At 42.2% G+C, this 23,781-nt stretch overlaps 1 pseudogene; it reads left to right on the plus strand.

Moving 5' to 3' along the window:
- Positions 1-1,613: 1,613 nt before the first annotated feature.
- On the plus strand, positions 1,614-18,487 carry LOC105554217 (annotated as a pseudogene).
- The last annotated feature ends 5,294 nt before the right edge of the window (positions 18,488-23,781 follow it).

Consider the following 23,781-nt stretch of genomic DNA (forward strand, 5'->3'; position numbering starts at 1 on the left):
GAGTGGATGACATTTAAATAAAAGCCTTAAAAAGTGAGTCAGCAAGCCTTACGAAGTGTGCCACAGGCAGGGAGAACTCAAATCCCAGGTCCAGAGCTGAAGGTGGCCGGTCCCAGAGCTGGGATGGCGCTGCTGGAGCAGCGCAGGGAGGCCAGAGCTGGGGTGAGGTACCCTGCAGGGAAATGGGAAGCCCTTGGGGCTTCCAGCAGAGGGGTGGCAGGCCCCAACTTGGGTTTCGGGTTTTACCCGGATCACTGTGCTGTGTGGAGGGTGGGGGAGGACGGAGGAGGGCCGAGGGAGAGGGTGGAGGCCCAGAGACCAGGCAGAGGGCAGATGCAGGAGAGAAGGGACGATGCCTTGGACCAGAGTCGATTATGCTGGGGGTGCAGGGTGACTGCCTGTGAAGGGCGGGCTGGCTGGATGCCATGGCTGTGACATGTGGGAGGGAGGGGCAAGATGAGCTCACCCCGAGATGTGGGTTTGAGCACCTGGAAGCGTCGCATCGCTATCATCTTTTGATGTCCCCAGGTGACCTTCTGAGGCAGGCGCTGCAATGTGTCCTGTGGATAGATGAAGAAACAATTGTTTTTCTTTGTTTTTGAGATGGAGTTTTGCTTTTGTTGCCCAGGTTGGAGTGCAATGGTGCAATCGTGGCTCACTGCAACCTCCGCCTCCCGAGTTAAAGTGATTCTCCAGCCTCAGCCTCCCAAGTAGCTGGGATTACAGGCATGCGCCACCATGCCCAGCTAACTTGATAATTTTAATAGAGACGGGGTTTCTCCACGTTGCCCAGGCTGGTCTCAAACTCCTGACCTCAGGTGACCCGCCCACCTCAGCCTCCCAAAGTGCTGGGAGTACAGGTGTGAGCCACTGCGCCCGGCCGAGACAAAATCTTCTAGACTGCAGAGTTATGCCCTTTTCACGAAGTCCTTGCCCACCTGCCCAGGGTCCCTTGGGCCTGCTTTTTGTCCCCTGGGGGTTGTAACGTCCCGGCTGGCTTGAGTCAGGGCAAGGCACGGGTAGGGGTGAAGTGGGTGGTGGGCTGCCTGCCCTGAGGGGCGCAAGGGTGTGCCTGAGGCTTGCATCCTGCCCTCTGGGCGCAGGCCTGTGCTGGGGTGAGTCTGTACTCCGGAGCAGGAACCAGCACTGGGTGGGACCAGCTGGTGCGTGGGGCTGGGCTGGGCCCTTCGTGTGGGAATCTGATCCTCTTAACAACACTCAGCGGGAAAGACTCTATTATGCCCATTTTACAGATGGGGAAACTGAGGTTCAGAGACGTGGGACTTGCCCAAGGCCACACGGATGCAGGGACCTGAACTCAGCAGTCCAGCTCCAAGGTCTCTCACTGTCTTCTGGCTGCATGGCCCCCTTAGGCTTCCCCACAGCACGAGGGCTGAGTCTCCGAGGGCAGTCCTAAGAGAACCAGCAGACACTGACTCACCATTTGTGATCCAGCCTCAGAAGCCACACAGCATCGCGTACCCAGAGTGGCACGCATGCCCGCCTAGAGTCAAGGGGAAGAGGGGAAACCCCACCTCTCAGCAGAACTGCCAGAATCGCCACGTCAGAAGAGCACGTTCGGAGGCAGATCCTGCCGCCATCCACTTCGCAGAATGCAGGGCTTGCCCGAGGAGAAGTGGGGTCTGGGTGAGCAGCACCAATGTCCACCCCAGTGGGAGAGACGCCGCATGTCCAGGACACAGCCTCTGAGCGAGCTGTCCGGGGGCCCACAGAAGGGCTGTGGGGGCCAGGCCTGGGAGCTGCAGATGTGGGTTCAGCTCCAGGCTCTGCTGCTCCCTTGCCTCTTGACCCTGGGTGGGGTCCATGGCCTTCCTGGATGGAGATCTCTCTGGGAGGAGATGTGCCCCCGCCAGCCTCTGAAAGGAGAATGAGGTTTAGATGAGGACAGGAGGTTGGAAGGAGCTCTTGGTTGGGGACCCTGCCCCACAGGGGCACCTCTAGGGGCAGGAGATGAAAGCCGTGTGCTTGGGGCACCTCAGATACCGTGGAGATGAGGCTGGGCTGAGACTCAGTCAGAGGGTTCCCAAGTGGTCCCAGTGACAAAGACCCAGAGAGACAGTTCCAATCAGGAAATGTGTGACGGCTTAATGTGAAGAAGACACTCAGGAAGTCCACAGAGCCTGAATGTCCCCGCTGTGGCGCAGGGTCTCATGCTCAGGTCCCACCTGGCTGTTAGCGGCACTGGGACCCAGGGCTGCCCTGCTGTCCCACTGCCAGGCGCGGAGGAGCTGTCTCCAGCAGCAGCTGCTGCACAGAGCCCCAGGTGGAGCCTGGGGAGGCAGGCTCAGTGTTCTCAGCTTATCACCAGACACTGAGCTCTGCGGCTCATTAGTCTAGACTTGTTTCCGTCAGAGAAGGTCCTCCTTCCCCTGGGATGTGTAGGCTGTTCTGGCTCAGCCCACAGCAGTATATGGGCCTTATCAGAATATGAAATGCCAAAATGTGGGGAAAAAAATACTTTTAAAAGTGTTTGCCTTGGAGGGACAGGCAATGGGACTCGTGAACTGTTTTCTTCTTTCGTAAGCAGCCTCACTAGCACCCCTTGCAGCCGCAGAACTGACGCACAGGGCCAGGTCCCTTGGGGCCCAGCAGGAAAAATGGATGCCAGGAAGGGCATGCTAGCCCAGGCCTGGGGAGCACCAGCTGCTTCCCATTGGCTCTCTCTCTACGGCTTGATTGCCAATTCCAGCTGTCAGTCTATCTTGATCCCCAAAATGTTTTGAGTATAGATATGTCTGCTGATCCCCCTCATTCTTTTAGTGTCTTTTCTGCTGTGAAGCAGTTTTTGGGCAAGATCTTTTGCTCTGGTCTGGATAACTCAGAGCAACATAGTCCAAGTCCAAGGCTACAGTGAAACTGGGTGCCCAGCAAATAATCGATGAATCATGACTCCAGAATTCTTGTCTCTAGCTGGGGGAATAAAATCACAAACGAGACAGACGCTGTCGGCTGGGGCTCCTTTAGAGGCCCCACCATACATGTTCCCATCTTTAATAATGAAAGCCTTGATTTTTAGCTCGGCATGTGGCTATCTAGACCAATTCTGGCTGATGGGGTGTGCAGTGGTGTCATGAACAACTTCTATCCCAGGAAGTAACCTGTAAATGAGTGGATGAGCCCTTCCTCCTTCTTTCTCTTCCTGCTGGCCGAAGTGTGGACATGGCGGCAGGAGCTGCAGCAGTCACACCGGACCATGGGTCATCGTGGGAATGGAAGTCACACAAGGGTATTTAAAGCCACACAAGGATAATGAGCACTGGATAGATGGAGCCTGAGTCCCCATCACAGTGTAGCCCCTGTAACAGACCTGGACTTCCTGCCTCCCACATTGAGTAAACTGCTCTCTTGCTTAAGCCACGATTATGTTAGGATTGTTTTAACCCATAGTCAGAGATAGTCCTAACTGATCCACCACCCTCAGAGAGTTTACAGCCAATTATGTTTCTCATGCAAAAGGTCAGCCAGTGGTTATAAGTGATCCCAGAATGGAGTGCCAGCTGCGCTAAGGCAGTTCATCTGTGGGAAGGCTCTGTCCTTGTCAGGGAGAGGACTCCTGCTACACACTGGCATGTTACCACAAGTACAATGATAACTAAGCGTGTCGACATAGGTGCCCACAGAGCAGACCGAACACCTCGTTTGCTTCCCTCTCGTGTCTGAACTCCCTGGACGTGGCCAAGTAGCATAACCCAAGCAGAGCTGAGGAGGAGAGTGGGGCACAGGCAAGTTACCAGTGGGCCCGTGGCTATCATGGACTTCCAGAAAATAAAAAACAGGCATGATGATGTTGATTTATAAACCAAAGGAGGCGGGGCGTGGTGGCTCAAGCCTGTAATCCCAGCACTTTGGGAGGCCGAGACGGGCGGATCACGAGGTCAGGAGATCGAGACTATCCTGGCTAACACTGTGAAACCCCGTCTCTACAAAAAAATACAAAAAAAAAAAACTAGCCGGGCGAGGCGGCAGGCGCCTGTAGTCCCAGCTACTTGGGAGGCTGAGGCAGGAGAATGGCGTGAACCCGGGAGGCGGAGCTTGCAGTGAGCTGAGATCCGGCCACTGCACTCCAGCCTGGGCGACAGAGTGAGACTCCGTCTCAAAAAAAAAAAAAAAAAACCAAAGCAGGGGGCACTGGAGCTCAGTAAGTGTGCAGGAGTGAGTGTACATGGCAGGGAGGAGGGTAGAAAGGAGGAGGCTTGGGTAGAAGGGAACCTCTACCAGCTGGAAATGAGAGGTGAAGCCGGCTGGACTTCTGGAGTGGATGGGGACTTGGAGAACTTTTCTGTCTTACAAAAGGATTGTAAAACGCACCAATCAGCTCTCTGTGGCAAGCTAGAGGTTTCTAAAATGGACCAATCCGTGCTCTGTAAAATGGACCAATCAGCACACTGTAAAATGGACCAATCAGTGCTCTCTAAAATGGACCAATCAGCACTCTGTAAAATGGGCCAATCAGCAGGACATGGGTGGGGACAAATGAGAGAATAAAAGCTGGCCACCCTGCAGCCGGCGGCGGCAATCGTTTCCAGTCCACGTCAGTGTTGTGGGAAATTTGTTGTTTCGCTCTTCACAATAAATTTTCCTGGTGGTCACTCTTTGGATCCATGCCACCTTTAAGAGGTGTAACATTCACTGCAAAGGTCCGTGACTTCATTCTTGCGGTACCGCAAACTCACGGGAAGGAACGAACTCCGGACACAGAAAGGCTGCAAGCTCAGGGTCCACGGTTTGGGAAGAGAGGAAGCTAGAGACTTCACTCTTGGAAAGTGGATGAAGAGATTGTGCGTGGAACACTGCGGGGAGCTCTTTGTTTTAATCACAGGCTCCAACATGGCTTAAAGAGGCTAAGAGTACTGTTTTGTAGTAGGATAGAACCAATAATATGCTTATGCTGTAGATGGAAACATGTCCCCCCAAAACTCATACATTGAGTTTCACCCCAGTGTGGTGGTATTAGGAGGAGGAACTTCTGGGTGGTGACCAGGTCACCACCTGGCTCTCAGCAGAGCCCTCATGAGTGGGGTTAGTAACCTTAGAAAAGAAGAGCCTGCGTGGTGCTGTGTGCTTGTCATCCCAGTTACTCAGGCGGCTGAGGCAGGAGAATTGCGTGAACCCGGGAGGCAGAGGTTGCAGTGAGCTGCGATTGTGCCACTGCACTCCAGTCTGGGCGACAGAACGAGATTCCGTCTCAAAAAAAAAGAGAAAGGAAACAAGATCGCGGAGAACCCCCTCTCTTCTTCTGCCAGGTGAGGCCACAGCAGGAAGACTGCCGTCTAAGAACCAGGAGGAGGCTCTCGCCAGTCACCAAATCTGCCGGCGCCTTAATTTTAGACTTTCTAGTTTCTGGAAATGTGAGAAATGAATTTCTGCTGTTTATAACCAACCCTGGCTGTGTGATTCTGTTATAGTAACCTGAACTGACGAAAACATATTGCTAGGAAATTGAAGTGAACTTAGGAGAAGGGTTAGTATCTGCTGGAGTAAAGCCTGGTTAGTTTGGTCTTTAGAGATGAGGAAGCTGGGTACCCTCTGGTGAGGGCTGCCAGGTATGACTCACCCGGCTAAGCAGAAGTCAAGCCAGCCTTCCCAGGAAGGGGAGCGGCCTGCTGAGTAAACAGACCCTGGAACCACAAAGGGAACCCTTGGCAGCTGTCTGTATGCATCAGTCTTATCTTTCATCTGTGTACATAACAGGCAACCAAGGAAAACAGTCACAAGGCAGAAGGACCAAGAGGAACAAAAGTAACTGTTGTCCCTGGAAGAAATAGATACTAAAGGCAATGAATAGAATAAAATAGTCATAATTAACATGTCAGATATGTTTGAGGAGATATTGCATCCACAAAACAAGAATGGAAAACTAGAGAAAGGACAAATCAGGGAATCAAAAAAGTTTAGAGACATTACAAATGTGATGATAAAAATTAAAAGCAAATCAGGAGGAGGATAGGAAAGTAAAGTTAAAGAAACTTACCAGACTGTAGGGCAAGAAGATAAAAAGATGAAGAGTCTGACAGGGGAGGTAAGAGGTGCATAGTGTCAATCCAGGGTGTCAAAATGTGTCTGATAGGCCTGGCGCGGTGGCTCACACCTATAATCTCAGCACTTTGGGAGACCAACGCAGGCGGATCACCTGAGGTCGGGAGTTCGAGACCAGCCTGGCCAACATGGCAAAACCCCATCTCTACTAAAAATACAAAAATTAGCTAGGTGAGGCAGCAGGCACCTGTAATCCCAGCTACTCGGGAGGCTGAGGCAGGAGAATCGCTTGAACCCAGGAGGCAGAGGCTGCAGTGAGTCAAGATTGCGCCACTGCACTTCAGTCTGGGTGACAGAGTGAGACCTTATCTCAAAAAAAAAAAAAAAAAGAAAAAAAAATCTGCTAGGAGTTCAGAAAAATGAACAGAAAAAAAATAAGAATGGAGGGAAGTGTAGTGGTCTCTATTGCTGCTGTAAGCAATGACCACACATTTAATGGCTTGCAACAACATAAATTTATTATCTTAACAGCTATAATGGCCAGAAGTCCTAAAATCAAGGTGTCAGCAGGACTGCATTCCTTCTGGAGGCTCTAAGGGACAATTTGTTTCCTTGTCTTTCCTAGCTTCTAGAGGCTGCCTGCATCCTTTGGCTTGTGGACCCATCCATTTTCAAGGCCAGCAGTGTATCCTCTTTAGATCTCTCCCTCTGACTCTGACCCCTGCCTCCATCATTGCACCACCCTCTCCTCTGCTTCTGATGTCACATCATCTTCTCTGACTTTGGCCCTGTTGCCTCCCTCTTATGAAGACACTTGTGATTACATTGGGCTCCCTGGATAATACAGAAAAATCTCCCCATTTAAAGATTTTAAATGACATCTGCAAAGTCCCTTTTTCCATGTAAGATAACATATTTGTAGGTTCCAGGGATTAGGATGTGACACCTTTGGTGCACCATTATTTTGTCGACTACAGGAGAAATAAAGAAATGTTGGGGGAATAATTTCCCAGAGCTAAAAAAGGAGGAACAGTTTTTAAATTAAAACTTTCTCAAGTTATTTCATAGGATGATTGAGAAAAGATAGCTGGGTGTGGTAGCTCACACCTGTAATCCCATTATTTTGAGAGGCCGAAGTGGGAAGATCGCTTGAACCCAGGAGTTCAAGACCAGCCTGGGCAACACAGGGAGACCTCTTCTCTATAAAAAAGAAGTGAAAGGAAGAGAAGGTATCAATACCTGGGAATTTTGCCATGAACTACTAGAAAGACAAGAGGAGGGGGTGGCACAGGTCACTGGCAGAGAAACAAGCTCAGCAGCATTATGTGCTAAGGAGAAATAGAAGGCTTCCTTCAAGGCTGGAGGGAAAACTATCTTGTCTCAAAAATGATACAGTAAGCCGAACTATTAATTATGAAAGCAAAAATAATGTTTTATGTGTAAGAAAATAATTTAAAAGTTAACCACCCATGAACTCATTCTGGGGAAATACATACACTTGAGAAATACTCTGGTCATGAGAAAGTGAACATCAAGAAAAAGAAAAATAAAGACTTCCCCAACCTACAGAACTAAATCAATATTGCAGTGAAAAGCAATTCCATACCAGGAACTCAAAGATTATTCAATAATAATAACTTGAAGGAGAAAAAATCATTTGACTCTCTCTACAGAGGCCAATAAAGCCTTTGGAAACATTGAACACCCATTTGTACTTATAGTCTTGAAAAAATGAATGGACACATCCTTATCATGATAAACTATGTATATACCTCATGGTAAAATCACTGATTTATGTAATGAGGAAACACTAGAAACATTCCTACTAAGGTTAGGAACAAGGCAAACATTTTCTTAGCTCTATTATTACTTAATATATTAACCAATGCAATCAGGTAAGAGAAAAGAACTGGAGGCATCTCTGTTTGCAGATGACAAAATGGTGCATTTGGAAAACCCTAGAGAACAAAGTTGTAAAATAGTTGGTAAAACTACCTGAAAAAATAAAAGAATTCTGCAAGACAGCAGGTTATAAAATTAATAAATTTTAAATAAATAATAAATTATAAAATTTATATAATATATAAATTGCACATATGAAGTTAAAAGATGAATTGTTTTTCACCAGGTAATCACGGGGAAGACCAAGGAGACTCTTGAGAAACCTTCCTTTCTAGTGGTGGTACAGGTCACTTCTCCCCTATCCCTCCCCTGTCCCTCACCATCCATGGGAAAAAACTTAAAATGTGGGGATGGAGAAGTGCCAACAGTGTCATCCTTATGAGAAAGGGAAGTTAAAATTCTAGCAAAATAGTCCCCATTCTAAACACAAGGTAACATTAGAATTTGAAGTCTGTTATATAATGAGAATGATTATTGCAACATTAAATCTCAAGTCAAACTCAACTCCTAACTAGATTAATAGAACCCCCACATTAAAGACGTAGAAGCAAAGGTGTGCTCATTTCCAAGTATGAAAATTATTTACCTCTGTTACTACTGTTAAATGTTTATTTTTAAACAAAAGCTATGAGTCATATGAAAAAGCAAGATATGTTGGAACTGACAGGGATCTTAAAATTGTAATGATTCGTGTGTTAAAGACTCTAAAGGAAAAGCTGGTAACATACAAGATCAGGTGGATGATTCAGGAGAGAGGTGGCAACTGTATGAAAGAATCAACTGGTGATACTAGAAATGAAAAACACAGTGAGAGAGATGAAGAATGCCTTTGACTGGCTCATCAGTAGAGTAGACACAGTGAAGATAAGGATCAACATGAACTTGAAGATAAGTCAATAGAAAAACAAAGAGCAACAAACAGTTAAAATAAAATAAAATAAAATAAAAAACCAGCCAGGCATGGTGGCTCATGCTTGTAATCCCAGCACTTTAGGAGCCTGAGGTGGTGGATCACCTGAGGTCAGGAGTTCCAGACCAGCATGGCCAACATGGCGAAATCCTGTCTCTACTAAAAATACAAAAATTTGCTGGGCATGGTGGTGCATGCCTGTAATCTCAGCTACTCAGGAGGCTGAGGTGGGAGAATTTCTTGAACCCAGGAGGCGGAGTTCACAGTGAGTCGAAATTGTGCCATTGCACTCCAGCCTGGGCAACAGAGCAGGACTCTATCTCAAAAAAAATCTAAAAAAACAAAAAAAAAAAACAGTTCATCTAAGAGCTGTGGGACAATACCAAATGATGCAATATACACATTATACAAATCCCAAGAGGAGAAGAGAAAGAGAGTAGGGGGAAGAAATATTTGAGAAATGTTAGCTGGGAATTTTTCCAAAAATAATGACAGACACCAAGCCATAGATTCAAGAAACTTAGATAACACCAAGCAGGAAAAGAAAGAGAGAGAGAGAAAGGAGGAAGAAAAGGGAGGAAGAAGGAAAGAAGGAAGAGAGAAACCACACTTATGTATGTCATATTCAAGTTTCCAAAAATAAAGACCCTGAAGACAGCCAGAGAAAAAGGACACATTACATACAGAGAAACAAAGATGAGAATTGCAGTGCACTTCACCTCAGAAGCAGTGCAATCCAGATTACAATAAAGTGACAGAAGCAGTGCAATCCAGATTGCAATAAAGTGACGTGTTTAAACTACTGAAAGACAAAACTGTCATCCCAGCATTCTATATTCAGCAAAATATCTTTAAAAAATGAAGAAGACATACTTTCTCAGATAAATAAAAACTGAGAAAATTTACTACTAGCAGCCTTGCAATATAAGAAATGTTAAAGGAATTTCTTCAGGCAGAAAAAAATACGATACCAGCAGAATCTTGAATTTACAGAAAAACATAAAGTATTCTGGAAATGAAGCAAATGTACATAAAATAAAGTCTATTTAAAATTTTCTTAATTTTAATTGTTCTAAAAGACAACGGTCTCAAGCAAACTATAAGATCAATGTATCTTATAGCATATGGAAAAGTAAAATGTGTGACAATAGCAGAAAGGATGGAGGAAATAATTGGGAATATAATAATAAGCTCCTTACACTACATGTGAAATGAAATAATATTGGACTAGGGGCGGTGGCTCACGCCTGTAATCCCAGCACTTTGGGAGGCCGAGGCAGGTGGATCACAAGGTCAGGAGATCGAGACCATCCTGGCTAACACGGTGAAACCCGTCTCTACTAAAAATACAAAAAAAAGTTTAGCCGGGCACGGTGGCCAGCGCCTGTAGTCCCAGCTACTCGGGAGGCTGAGGCAGGAGAATGGCATGAACCCGGGAGGCGGAACTTGCAGTGAGCCGAGATCTAGTTCCAGATGACACGACTGTACATGCAGAAAAGAAAAGCCCCCCCCCAAAAAAAAAACTATGAAAAAAAACACTTCTAGAATTAATAAAGGAGTTTAGCCAAGATACAAGGATACAAGTTGAATAAATAAAAATTAATTATATTTGCTACTAGTCATGCACAATTGCAATTAAAAATTTTAAAATCACCACTTTAAAAAGCAAAGAAGAGGAGGAACTTCTACATGTTTAGGTGTCACTCAAAGAAAAACTTGTCATGTTCCACACCTCCAGCTCCAGCTTAAAAATTTTGCCTGATTGGAGAAGAAGGCCATAAAACAGATAGTTTCCAATCTCTTCTCATTGGAATTGACTTCTTGTGCAACAGAATGTGGAGAAGTTTAAACCCAAGGGCCTCTAGAGAACAGTGCGAGTTGTAGTGAAAGGCATCTGAAAGGAGATTCATGAATTTATGAAGAGAAAGCCTAAACCAGGCTGGCTAGTTTTCAGGACAGAACTGAGGAACAAGACAGCTGGGAGGAGCACTTCTGAGTTCCTGGGGGAAAATATGAAGCTTAGACCTCAGAAACGGTTCCTTCAAAGGAATCACAATTTGATTGGATGTCTTTGTAGAGGCATCAATGCCCCAAAGCACTCTTGAAAACAAGAGTACAATCGTTGAGCAATTAGTGGTTTCACATCTGGATGTGGCCGGAGACAGAAAATGAGTCCTAACAATACCACAGTCAGCTCATTATTCAAGTTGAAGAACAGAGAGAAAATGAATGGGGGAAAAGAAAAAAAGACAGCCTCAGAGATATGTGGGACATGATTAAACACAACAACATATACATAACAATGTACCAGAAGGAGAGGCAAGAAAGTAGAAAAAAATATTCAAAGAAATAGTGGCAGAAAACTTCTCAAATTTATTGAAAACAACAACCTACTCATTCAGAAAGGTCAATCAACTCCAAACAGGATAAATTAGAAAACATTTACAAACAGAAACATCATGATGAAAACCAAAGACAAGAAAAAATCTTAAAGGCAGCAAGAGAAAAATGACTCATCACTTAAAAGAGAACCCCAAATACATTAGCAGCTGACTTATAACAAAACACAGGTCAGAAGGCAGTGAAATAACATATTTGAAGTGTTCAAAGAAAAAATCAAGGAAGAATCCTATATACATCACAGCTGTATTTGAAAAATGAAGGCAAAATAAAGAAATTCCTAGATTAAAAAACAAAACAAACAAAAACCCAGAGAATTTGTTGCTATTAGGTCTGCCTTCAAGAAATACTAAAAAAAATTCTTCAGGTTTAAAGCAAGTTACCTTAAATGGTAATTTGAATCCACAAAAACAAAGAGTATCAGTGAAAGTTACTGTCCTTTAAAAAGACACTATAAATGCATATTTTCTCTTTTGTCTCATACTTATTTTAAAGGCAATTATATAAAATAATATGTATATCATGCATTGTTGAGCCTATAACATATATGTGAAATATATTTGCCAATAACATCACAAAGGAGGTAAGTGGGAGTAAACATGTAATGGGCTAAGAAAATGATTATAACAATGTATCACTGAGTTTGTAAAATTAATAGATGTAATGTGTATATAAATAATACCACAGAAATGGGGGAAATGGAACAGGGCTTTATAGGAATAGTGTTCTTAATAGATCACTGGAATTAAACTCGTTTAAATCTCAAGGTGATTATGATCAGTTAATTATATATGGTAGGCCTTAGAGCAACCACTAAAAAATGTAGTACAAATATAGTGGGAAAAAATCCTAATGAAATTAAAATGCTACATTAGAAAATATTTACTTACTGCAGAAAAAGCAGTAAAGCAGCGATGGAAGAACAGAAAAAACACAGGACATATGTAAGACAAAAATAAAATAGACATAAATCTGACTATATTGACAGTAATATCAAATGCGAGTGGATTAAACAATTCTCAAAAGGCAAAAATTGTCATACTGAATTACAAAAAACACGCTTCTACTTACTATATGTTGTCTGCAAGAAAGACACTTTTAATTCAAAGATACAAATAGATTGACAGTAAAAGGATGCAAAAAGATATGTCATGAAAACAGCAACCATAGGAAAGCTGGAGTGGCTACAGTAATAGACAAAATATACTTTAAAGCAAAATATGTTGCTGGACATCAATGGGAATACTTTATAACAGTAAAAGGATTAACCCATCAGGAAAATATACCAGTTATAAATATATATTCAGCTAATAACAGAGCACCAATACATAGAAAAAACTGACAGAAATGAAGAAATAAATAGACATTTCAATATCCTCTCTTAATGATAGAACGATTAGACAGAAGATCAATAAAGAAGTAGAAGAAGACTTGAATGACACTATCAACCAACTACACCTAACAGACGACTATAGAACATGCTATGGTTTGGATATTTGGTCCCTCCAAATCTTGTGTTGAAATTTGATCCTCAATGTTGGAGGTAGGGACTCAATGGGAGGCATTTAGGTCATGGAGGCATATCCTTCATGAATGTCTTGGTGCTGTCTTCACATTAATGAGTGAGTTCTCATTCTATTAGTTCTCATGGAAGCTAGTTGTTTAAAATAATCTGGCACTTCCCTACCTCCCCTTTCTGTTGCTTCCATTCTCGTGCCATGTGATCTCTGTACACATTGGCTCCCCTTTGCCTTCTGCCATGAGCTCACGACTGAAAGCAGCCTATAGGCCTCACCAGAAGTAGATGTTGGTGCCATGCTTCTTGTAAAGTCTGCAGAACCATGAGCTAAATAAAACTCTTTTCTTTATCAATCATCCAGGCTCAGGTATTCCTTTATAGCAACACAAATGAACTAAGACAGAACATTCCACTGAATTACGACAAAATACATACTGTTCTCAAGTGTACATAGAACATTCTCCAGGATAGACCGTATGCTAAACCGTAAAGCATACCTCAATAAATTTAAAAGAATTGAAATAATACAAAATATGTTCTCTGACCACAATGGAATGAAATTAGAAATTTGTAGCGGGAAAATAACTTGGTAAACTCAGAGATAAATTTTACAAAACACTCCTGAATAACCAATAGGACAAAGAAAAAATAAAAAAGGAAGTCAGAAAATAGATTTATGTGAGTGAAAATGAAGATACAATATCCCCAAAGTAATGGAATGCAAGTAAAACAGTGCTTAGAGGGAAATTTATAGCTGTAAATACCTATGTTAAGAAAGAAAAAAGATCTTAAGTCAATACTCTAACCTTTCACCCTAGGAAACTGGAAACTAAACCTAAAGCAAGCCAGAGGAAGAAAATAATAAAGATTAGAATAGATATCAATGAAATAGAGAATAAAAAACAATAGATGGACAATAAAAATAATAGAAAAAATTGATAAACCCAAAGCTGGTTCTCTAAAAACATCTACAAAATTGATAAATGTTTAATTTTCAGGTTGAAATTTTCAGTTTCTAGGTTGAACAAGGAAAGAAAGAGGGCTCAAATTAGTAGAATCGAAGTGAAAGAGGAGACATTACTACTGTCTTTACAGAAGTAAAAGGGATTTTAAAGAAATACTATGAACAATTGTATGTATGCCAACAAATTAGGTGACGACAAATTAGATAAAACTGACAAATTTCTAGAAAGATACAAACCACAAAAACTGATTACACAAGAAATAGACAATCTGAATATACCTCTAAGAAGCAAAGTAATCAAAAACTACCCACTAAGAAAATCTTAGGCCCAGAATACGTCGTCACTGAATTCTACCAAGCATTTAAAGGAGAATTAATGCTAATATCTCACATTCAAAAAAAGGGTGGGAACAGTCTGCAACTCATTATGAAGCCATTATTATCCTTATACGAATACCAGACAAGACATTACGAGAAAACTACAGAGCAATACCTGTTATGAATACAGATATTAAAAATTCTAAACAAAATAATAGCAAACCAAATTCAGCAATATATAAAAAGAATTATACACCATGACCAAGTGATATTTACAGCAGAGATACAAGGTTGACTTAACATTTTAAAAATAATTAATGTAATACATCACATCAATAGATTAAAAACCAAAAATCACATCAACATCTCAAAAAGCATTTGAAAAACTCCAACACCTTTTCTTGACAAAAACACTTACCAAACTAAAAACAAGCAAACTTCTTCAATTGGATAAAGGCATTTATACAACACGCATATCAAATGTCATACTTAATAGTGAAAGGAAATATGGACCAAAATACTCTCAAAGAATCAAGAAAAGAGAGAAAAATTAACGTAGAACAAATGAGACCAATAGCACCTTTAAGATGGTAGCTTTAAATTGAAATATATTAGAAATTTCATTAACTTGTCTGTTGCATGTTTGCTTTGTTATTAACTGTTAATATGTTTCCTAGAGTTCAAATATGTCTCTCAAAGTTCCTGTGTTGGAAACTTACTCCCCAATGTAAAGCATTGAGAGGTGGAACCTTTAAGAGGTGAGTAGGTCATGGAATGCTCTGCCCTAATACATGAATTAATGGCAAGGTTGTGAGTAATTATCATGATTAGTTATCATGAAAGTGGGTTCCTTAAAAAAGGATGAGTTTGGTTTGCCCCCTTCTCCCTCTCTCATCCATGTGATGCCTTCTACCACATTATGAAGCAGCAAAAAGGCAATCACAAGTTGCTGGCCCTTCGATCTTGGACTTCCGAGCCTCCAGAACTGTGAGACATAAATTTCTTTTTAAAATAAATTATCTAGGCCGGGCACAGTGGCTCATGGCTGTAATCTCCAGCACTTTGGGAGGCCGAGGCGGGTGGATCACTTGAGGTCAGGAATTCAAGAACAGCCTGGCCAACATGGTGAAACCCCATCGCTACTAAAAATACAAAAATTAGCCAAGTGTGGTGGTGCACACCTGTAATCCCAGCTTACTCAGGAGGCTGAGGCAGGAGAATTGCTTGAACCCGGGAGGCAGAGGCTGCAGTGAGCTGAGATCGTGCCACTGCACTTCAGCCTGGGTGACAGAGTGAGCTTCTGTCTCAAATAAAATAAAATAAAACAAAATAAAATAAAATAAATAAATTATCTAGTCTCTGGTATTCTGTTTTTTTATTTTGTTGTTTGTTTGTTTGTTTTTTCTTTTTTTTTTTTAGACAGAGTTTCACTCTTGTTGCCCAGGCTGGAATGCAATGGCACGATCTCGGCTCACTGCAACCTCCATCTCCCAGGTTCCAGTGATTCTTCTGCCTCAGCCTCCCGAGTAGCTGGGATTACAGGCGCATACCACCACACTCTGCTAATTTTTGTATTTTTAGTAAAGACAAGGTTTCATCATATTGGTCAGGCTAGTCTCGAACTCCTGACCTCAGGTGATCTGCCTGCCTCAGCCTCCCAAAATGTTGGGATTACAGGCATGAGCCACTGTGTCTGGCCTTCTGGTATTCTGTTATAGTGGCACAAAATGAACTAAGACAACGTTAAATGATCCAATTATATAAAAAGGTTGTTAAAGTGTATTAAAAAGCTAACAAACTTTACCTTTTTTTAAAATGACAAAGTGCACATTCAACACACAAGGATACAGGGAGCTTGTGAATAAGAGGACTAAAAAAGATTTACTGTGCAAACACTAACCAAAACCCACCTCTCTATATAAAAAGGCAAAATAGAGCTTATGACAGAGCTTTGCTTCTAAGTAACTCAAGGTTTAAAGAAGAATTGCAATTAAAAATTTGCACTTAATTACATAAAAGCTCTCCATATACTGTATATCAAATCTTGTTGGAAGCAGCTAAAGTTGTACTTTAGAGGATTTTTTCAGCCTTCAAACATATAAAGAAAGAACAAAGGCTGAAAGAGTGATTATCTATTCGAAGAAATTAGGAAAACAAAATATCCATTTGAAGAAATCAGAGAAAAAGTATATTAAATTTAAAGAAAGTAGAATGAAAGACACGAGGATGACAAGAACAGAAATTAATGACATAGAAAACAAACATAAATAAAAGGAATCGACCAAAGCAAAAGTTGCTTCTTTGCAAAAATTAATGAGATGATATACCTTTAGTAACAATGTTCAAGGACAAAAACAAAGAGTGCACAAATAACACTATCAAGAATGAAAGAGGACCATCACTATCAATCCCACAAATAATAATATGAAAAGTAGAGGACATACTGAACAACTCAACACCCCAAAACTGTGAAAGATAGTTAACTGAAAAAATACTAATTACAGAAACATACATAGTACTAAAGAAATTTAATCAGTAAGCAAAGTTTTTTTCTACAAAAATTTTTGTACAAAGCTACCATGGCTTTCCTAGCAGGATCTATGTATTAGACCATTTTTGTGTTGCAATAAAGAAGTGTTCGAGAATGAGTAATTTATAATGAAAAAATATTTTGGTTTGGTGTGGTGGCTCACATCTGTGATCCTAGCAATTTGGAAGGCCAAGGCTAGAAAATCCCTTGTGCCCAGGAGTCTGAGACCAGCCTGTGCAACATAGGGAGACCCTGTCTCTAAAAATACATACATATATATAAACATAAATAAGAAAAGAGATTTAATTGACTCACAGTTCTGCAGCTGTACAGGAAGCTTGGTGCTGGCATCTGCTTCTAGTGATGGCCTCAAGATGCGTACAACCATGGTGGAAGGCAAATGGGGACCTGGTGTATTACATGATGCATCTCCCCAGAAAAGGCTTGAGAGGCCCCCAGAATCCCTAGTTGAGTGAAGATCTTTCCTTGTATGAAGCCAGGCCATAAAGGCTGAAGTGGTGCCTGTTTTTCAAAAGCACAAATCTCAGTAAAAAATAATAAGGCATATGAAGAAATAGAGAAAAATGGCCCAATCAAAGGAACAAAATAAATATCCAGGAACTGACCTTAAACAAAGAGATCAATTAATGACCTGAAAAAGAATTCAAAATAATTTTCTTAAAGAACTTCAGTGTGATACAAGAGTACACAGACAGACAACTAAAAACAAATCCAGAAAACAATGTATTAACAAAGTGACAATATGATCAAAGAGACAAAAACTAAGGAAAAAAAATATCCAGAGCCGAAGACTGCAATAATTGAATTATAAAATTCACTAGAAGGATTCAATAGACAACTTGATCAAGCAGAACAAAGAATCAGTGAAGGTGAAGACAGATAATTTGAAATGATCAAGTCACAGGAACAGAAAGAATAAAGAATTAATAAAAGTGAAGAAAGCATAAGGGACTTATGAAAAATCATCAAGCCTATCAATATACATGTTATAGGAGTTAAAAACAAGAATGAGAGCAAAGGGCAGAGAGCTTATTTGAAGAAATAATGGCCCAAACTTCCAAATCTAAGGAAGAAAATGGACATCCAAATTCTGGAAGCTCAAAGGATGCTGACTAAGAAGAACCCAGTGATGCCCACACTGAGACATATTGTAATCAAACTATCAAGGATAGTTTGATGTATCAGAAGTCAAGGATAAAGAGGGAGTCTTGAAAACAGCAAGAGAAAAGCCACTTGTCATGTACAAGGGAGCTACTATAAGATTATCAGCTGATTTCTCAGCAGAAATATTATAGGCTAGAAAGGAGTGAGATGTTATATGCAAAGTACTGGAAGAAAAAAAACTTTTGTCAACCAAGAATATTATAACCAACAAAACTGTTCTTCAAAAATGAAGGAGAAGGCAGCCAAGTGGTCTCCCAAAACCACAACCCAGCTGCCACTAGCATCGTCACCACCCATAAAAGAACTGAGCTGAGTGGGGGTGCTGCCCAGAGTCCTGTGGGCAGAAGACTATAGCAGGAGCTGATGACCCTCATGATGTCTGGTGACAAAGGGATTTCTGCCTTCCTTGAATCAGACAAACTTTTCAAATGGGTAGGGACCATCCGTGGAGCAGTTGGCACAGTATATGAAGACCTGAGGTATAAGCTCTTGCTAGAGTTCCCCAGTGGCTACCCTTACAATGAGCCTACATTGAAGTTCCTCACACCCTGCTACCACCCCAACACAGACACCCAGGGTAACATATGCCTGGATATTCGGAAGGACAAGTGGTCTGTACTGTATGGCATCAGGACCATTCTGGTCTCCATCCAGAGTCTGCTAGGAGAACCCAACATTGATAGCCCTTTGAACATGCATGCTGTTGAGTTCTGGAAAAAAGCTTCCCACAGCTTTTACCTGCAAGAAACCTACTCAAAGTAGGTTACCAGCCAGGACCCCTGACCCAGGCTGCCCAGACTGTCCTTTTTTTTTCTTTTGAAGTGGAGTCTTGCTCTGTTGCCCAGGCTGGAGTGCAGTGGTGAGATCTCAGCTCACTGCAACCTCCACCTCCCAGGTTCAAACGATTCTCATGCCTCAGCCTCCCGAGTAGCTGGGATTACAGTCACCTGCCACCACACCCAGCTAATTTTGGTATTTTTAGTAGAGACGAGGTTTCACTATGTTGGTCAGGCTGGTCACAAACTCCTGACCTCAGGTGATCTGTCCGCCTTGGCCTCCCAAAGTGCTAGGATTACAGGCATGAGCCACCACACCTGGTCTCCCTGCCTATCTTTGTGTCGTCTTTTTAAGTTTTCCTTCGATGGTCTGTCGTGTCTGTGATTTCTGTATAGGACTCTGTATCTTGAGCTGTGGTATTATTTTTGTTTTGTTTTTGTCTTTTAAATTAAGCCTTGACTGAGCCATTGTGATGTATATTAAATAAATACATTTTGATCATTAAAAAAAAAAGGTGAAATAAAGACCTTCCCAGAAAAATAAAAGCTGAAGGTGTTTATCCACACTAAACCTACCTTACAAAAAAATGCTAAAGGGAGTTCTTCAAGTTGAAACAAAAGGACACTTGACAGCAACACAAGGGCATAAAAAATATAAAGCACTCAGTAAAGGGAGGTATATGGAAAAGTACAGAATCCTATAATATTCTAATGGTGGTACATAAATCACATCTAATTCTGGTATAAAATTTGAAAGATAACAGTATCAATAGAACTATAACTATCAAACTATGTTAATGAACATAAAATATAAAAATATGCAATTTGTGAAATAAATAACATAAAGTAGGGGGGATGTAAAATTTTGTATGTAACTCATATTAAGTTTCTGTCAGTTTAAAATAAATGGCTATAATGATAAGGTATTATACTTAAGCCCCATGGTAGTCACAAAGGAAATATCTGTAGAAGATATACAGAAGAAAATGAGAAAGGAATCAAACATGTCACTAAAAAAAAATTAACAAAACCTAATGAAAGGCAGCAAGAAAGGAAAAGGGACAAAATAACTGCAAGGTATACAAAAAACAATCAAGAAAATGGCAAAGTAAGTCCTTTCCTGTCAGTAATTATTATATATGTAAATCAAAAGAAATAGAGGGCTGGGCACAGTGGCTCACACCTGTATTCCCAACACTTTGGGAGGCCGAGGTGGGCGGATCTCCTGAGGTCAGGAGTTCGAGACCAGCCTGGCCAACATGATGAAACCCCATCTCTACCAAAAATACAAAAAATTAGCAGGGCATGCTGGCGTGCACCTGTAATCCCAGCTACTCGGGAGGCTGAGGCAGGAGGATCGCTTGAACCTGGGAGGCAGAGGTTGCAATGAGCTGAGACCACGCCGCTGCACTCCAGTCTGGGTGACAGAGCAAGACTCCATCTCAAAAACAAAAAACAAAAAACAAAAAACAAAAAAAAGAAAGAAAAAAGAAATAGAGAGTGGTTCAACAGATTTTTCAGAACCTCAAGACCCACTCACCTTAGATACAAAGACACATATAGGCTGTGTATTAGTCCATTCTCACACTGTTATGAAGAAATACCCAAGACTAGGTAATTTATAAAGGAAAGAGGTTTAATTGACTCATAATTCTTCATTACTGGAGAGACCTCAGGAAACTTACAATCATGGTGAATGGCAAAGGAGAAGCAGGCACCTTCTTTCTAGGGTAGCGGGACGGAGTGAATGCAAGCAGGGGAAATGGTAGATGCTTATAAAACCATCAGATCTTGTAAGACTCACTCATTACCATGAGAATATGGGGGAAACCGTCCCCATGATCCAGTTAGCCTCCACCTGATCCTGCCCTTGACACGTGGGGATTATTAATATTCAAGGTGAGATCTGGAGAATCCTAAGGAATGGCCCAAATAATTTTGTAAAAGAGAAACAAAACTGAAAGTCTCACACTTCCCAATTTCAAAATATATCACTACTCTGACACTAATCAAAATAGTATGATACTGGCATAAAGACATATAGACTAATAGAACATAAGAGAGATCCCAGAAATAAATCCTCACATATGTGGTCAAATGATATTTGATGAGGGCAAGACCGTAACCAAAGCCTGCTTTCTGGAATAGTACCAATGCCGGTGTGGAAGATCTGTGGGCCTTATCGATGAATATAAAGATTTCAGTAGCCGGGTGTGGTGGTTCACACCTGTAATCCTAGCACTTTGGGAGGCCGAGGTGGGCGGATCACCTAAGGTCAGGAGTTTGAGAGCAGCCTGGTCAGCGTGGTAAAACCCCATCTCTACTAAAAATACAAAAATTAGCCAGGCGTGTTAGTGCATGCCTGTAATCCCAGCTACTCGGGAGGCTGAGGCAGGAGAATCGCTTCAATCCAGGAGGCGGAGGTTGCAGAGTGCTGAGATCGTGCCACTGCACTCCAGCCTGGCCAACAAGAGTGAAACTCCATCTCAAAAACAAAAAAATCCTAAATGCTTTTAACAGCACCCAAGTCACCTCTTGAATGCTTTCCTGCTTAGAAATTTCTTCCGCAAGATACCCTAAATTATTTTTCTCAAGTTCAAAGCTCCACAGATCTCTAGGGCAGGAGCAAAATGCCTCCAGTCTCTTTGCTAAAACGTAACAAGAGTCACCTTTACTCTAGTTCCTAACAAGTTTCTCATCTCCATCTGAGACCACTGTAGCCTGGACTTTATTGTCCATATCATTATCAGCATTTTGGGCAAAGCCTTTCAAGAAGTCTCTGGGAAGTTCCACACTCTCCCACATTTTTCTATCTTCTTCTGAGCCCTCCAAACTGTTCCAACCACTGCCTGTTACCCAGTTCCAAAGGAAAAGTGTAAAATTATAAAATTTGATTCTTAACCTATATCATCTATAAAAATTAACTTAAAAAAGATAATAGACCTAAATATAAGACCTGAAACTTTAAAACTCCTAGAAGAAAATACAGAGGGAAAGCCTCCTGACATTAGACTTTGCAATAATTTCCTGGATATGATACAAAAAACACAGGTAATAAAAGCAAAAATAGACAAATGGGACTATATCAAACTTACAACCCTGTGCATCAAATAAAACAATCAAGAAAGTAAAATGCAACCTACAGAATGGAAGAAATATTTGCAAACCATTTGATTGGTAAGGACTTAATATCTAGAATATATAAAGAGCACTTACAGCTCAACAACAATAAAAACATATAACCTGATTTAAAAATGGACAGAGGACTTGAGCAGACAATTCTCCAAAGAAAATATATGTGATGGTTGATTTTATGTGTCACCTTGACTAGAGGTGTTGGAATTACAGGCATGTGCCACCATGCCTGGCTAATTTTTTTTATTTTTAGTAGAGACGGGTTTTTACTGTGTTAGCCAGGATGGTCTCTATCTCCTGACCTTGTGATCTGCCCGCCTCGGCCTCCCAAAGTGCTGGGATTACAGGCGTGAGCCACCACCCCCGGCCTGGCCAAATCTTAAAAGCATAATCTTGAGAGAAAGAAGCCAGGTCTCGAACCATGCATACACTGCACAATTCAATTTCTATACCCTGCGAAGGCTTGCAGATGCGCCCTTACCATTTAGGGACACTTGCTTATGTGGTCAACTATAAAGCAACTGAAGGAAGGAAGTGTTGACTGGGAATGCCAGGTGGCAGAGATCTGGGGAAGGCCATGGGGATGGAGGAGGTGTGATCCAGATGGATACAAGTGGTGGTTACACAGGTGTTTGCTTTACAATAACTTGCTAAGTTGAACATTTGCATTTTAAACATTTTTCTGGATGTATGTTATATCTCACAATAAGGAGGAAGACTAGAGAGAAAGGAAGAGAGAAATCAGAGCACTTATAAAAACCCTTCATGTCGTTTTGCTGAAAAAGGAAGGTTGCTGGAAGGGGAAGTGAAGTTGAGATTTTTTTTCCTGTTTTTTTTTTTTTTTTTTCTATTTAATGCCATCTCCCCCTGCCCCTCACGTCCTTGTCACCAAGCTCTTATCAGGAGCTCTTGCACTGGAAAGGGGGTTTCTTCCTGACCACCTCCCTCTGCTCCCTGTTTTCCTATCCAGACATGGCCTCTGCCCTCCATGGAAGGCTCCATACCAGCCAACTGGACCACACCTTCTCCTCTACCTGGTCATTTTCTTTCTCTGTCTTCCTCTCTCCCTCTATTCCTCCCTCCCTTCCTCTCTCCCTCCCTCCCTTCTTCTCTTCCTCCCTTCCTTCCTCCCTTCCTTTTCTTGTTTCCTCCCTTTTCTTGCTTTCTTTCTTGTTCTCTTTCTCTTTCTTTCCGCCCTTTTTTTTTTTTTTTAATTTAAATAAGGTCTTACTCTGTTGCCCAGGCTGGAGTGCAGTGGTGTGATCACTGCTCACTGGAGCCTCAATCTCCTGGGCTCAAGATATCCTCCTGCCTCAACTTACTGAGTAGCTGGGACTATAGGCATGCACCACCACACCCAGCTAACTTTTAATTTTTTTGGTAGAGATGGGGTCTTGCTTTGTTGCCCAGGCTAGTCTTGAACTACTGGGCTCAAGTGATCCTCTTGCCTCAGCCTCCCAAAGTGCTGGTATTACAGGCATGAGCCACTGCACCTGACCTGGTCATTTCCATGGAAAGTTGGATATTGTAGGCCGGGTGAGGTGGCTCAAGCCTGTAATCCCAGCACTTTGGGAGGCCGAGACGGGTGGATCACGAGGTCAGGAGATCAAGACCATCCTGGCTAACACGGTGAAACCCCGTCTCTACTAAAAAATACAAAAAGCTAGTTGGGCGTGGTGGCAGGTGCCTGTAGTCCCAGCTACTCGGGAGGCTGAAGCAGGAGGATGGCGTAAACCCAGGAGGCGGAACTTGCAGTGAGCTGAGATCCGGCCACTGCACTCCAGCCTGGGTGACAGAGCAAGACTCCGTCTCAAAAAAAAAAAAAGAAGGTTGGATATTGTGAATTTTGCCATGTTGGATGCTGGATATTTTTGTATTCTTTTAAATAATCTTAGGCTGGGTGCAGTGGCTCATGCCTGTAATCCCAACACTTTGGGAGGCCGAGGCGAGCGGATCACTTGAGGCCAGGAGTTCAAGACCAGCCTGGTCAACATGGTGAAACCTCGTCTCTACTAAAAATACAAAAATTAGCCGGCATGGTGCCACGTGCCTGTGATTCCAGCGCCCACTGCACTCCAGCCTGCGCGACAGAGTGAGACTCCGCCTCAAAACAAAGCAGAAAAATAAACACTTAAATAACCTTAA

Source organism: Mandrillus leucophaeus, unplaced genomic scaffold (genome assembly GCF_000951045.1).
Source record: "Mandrillus leucophaeus isolate KB7577 unplaced genomic scaffold, Mleu.le_1.0 Scaffold631, whole genome shotgun sequence".
Classification (NCBI taxonomy): domain Eukaryota; kingdom Metazoa; phylum Chordata; class Mammalia; order Primates; family Cercopithecidae; genus Mandrillus; species Mandrillus leucophaeus.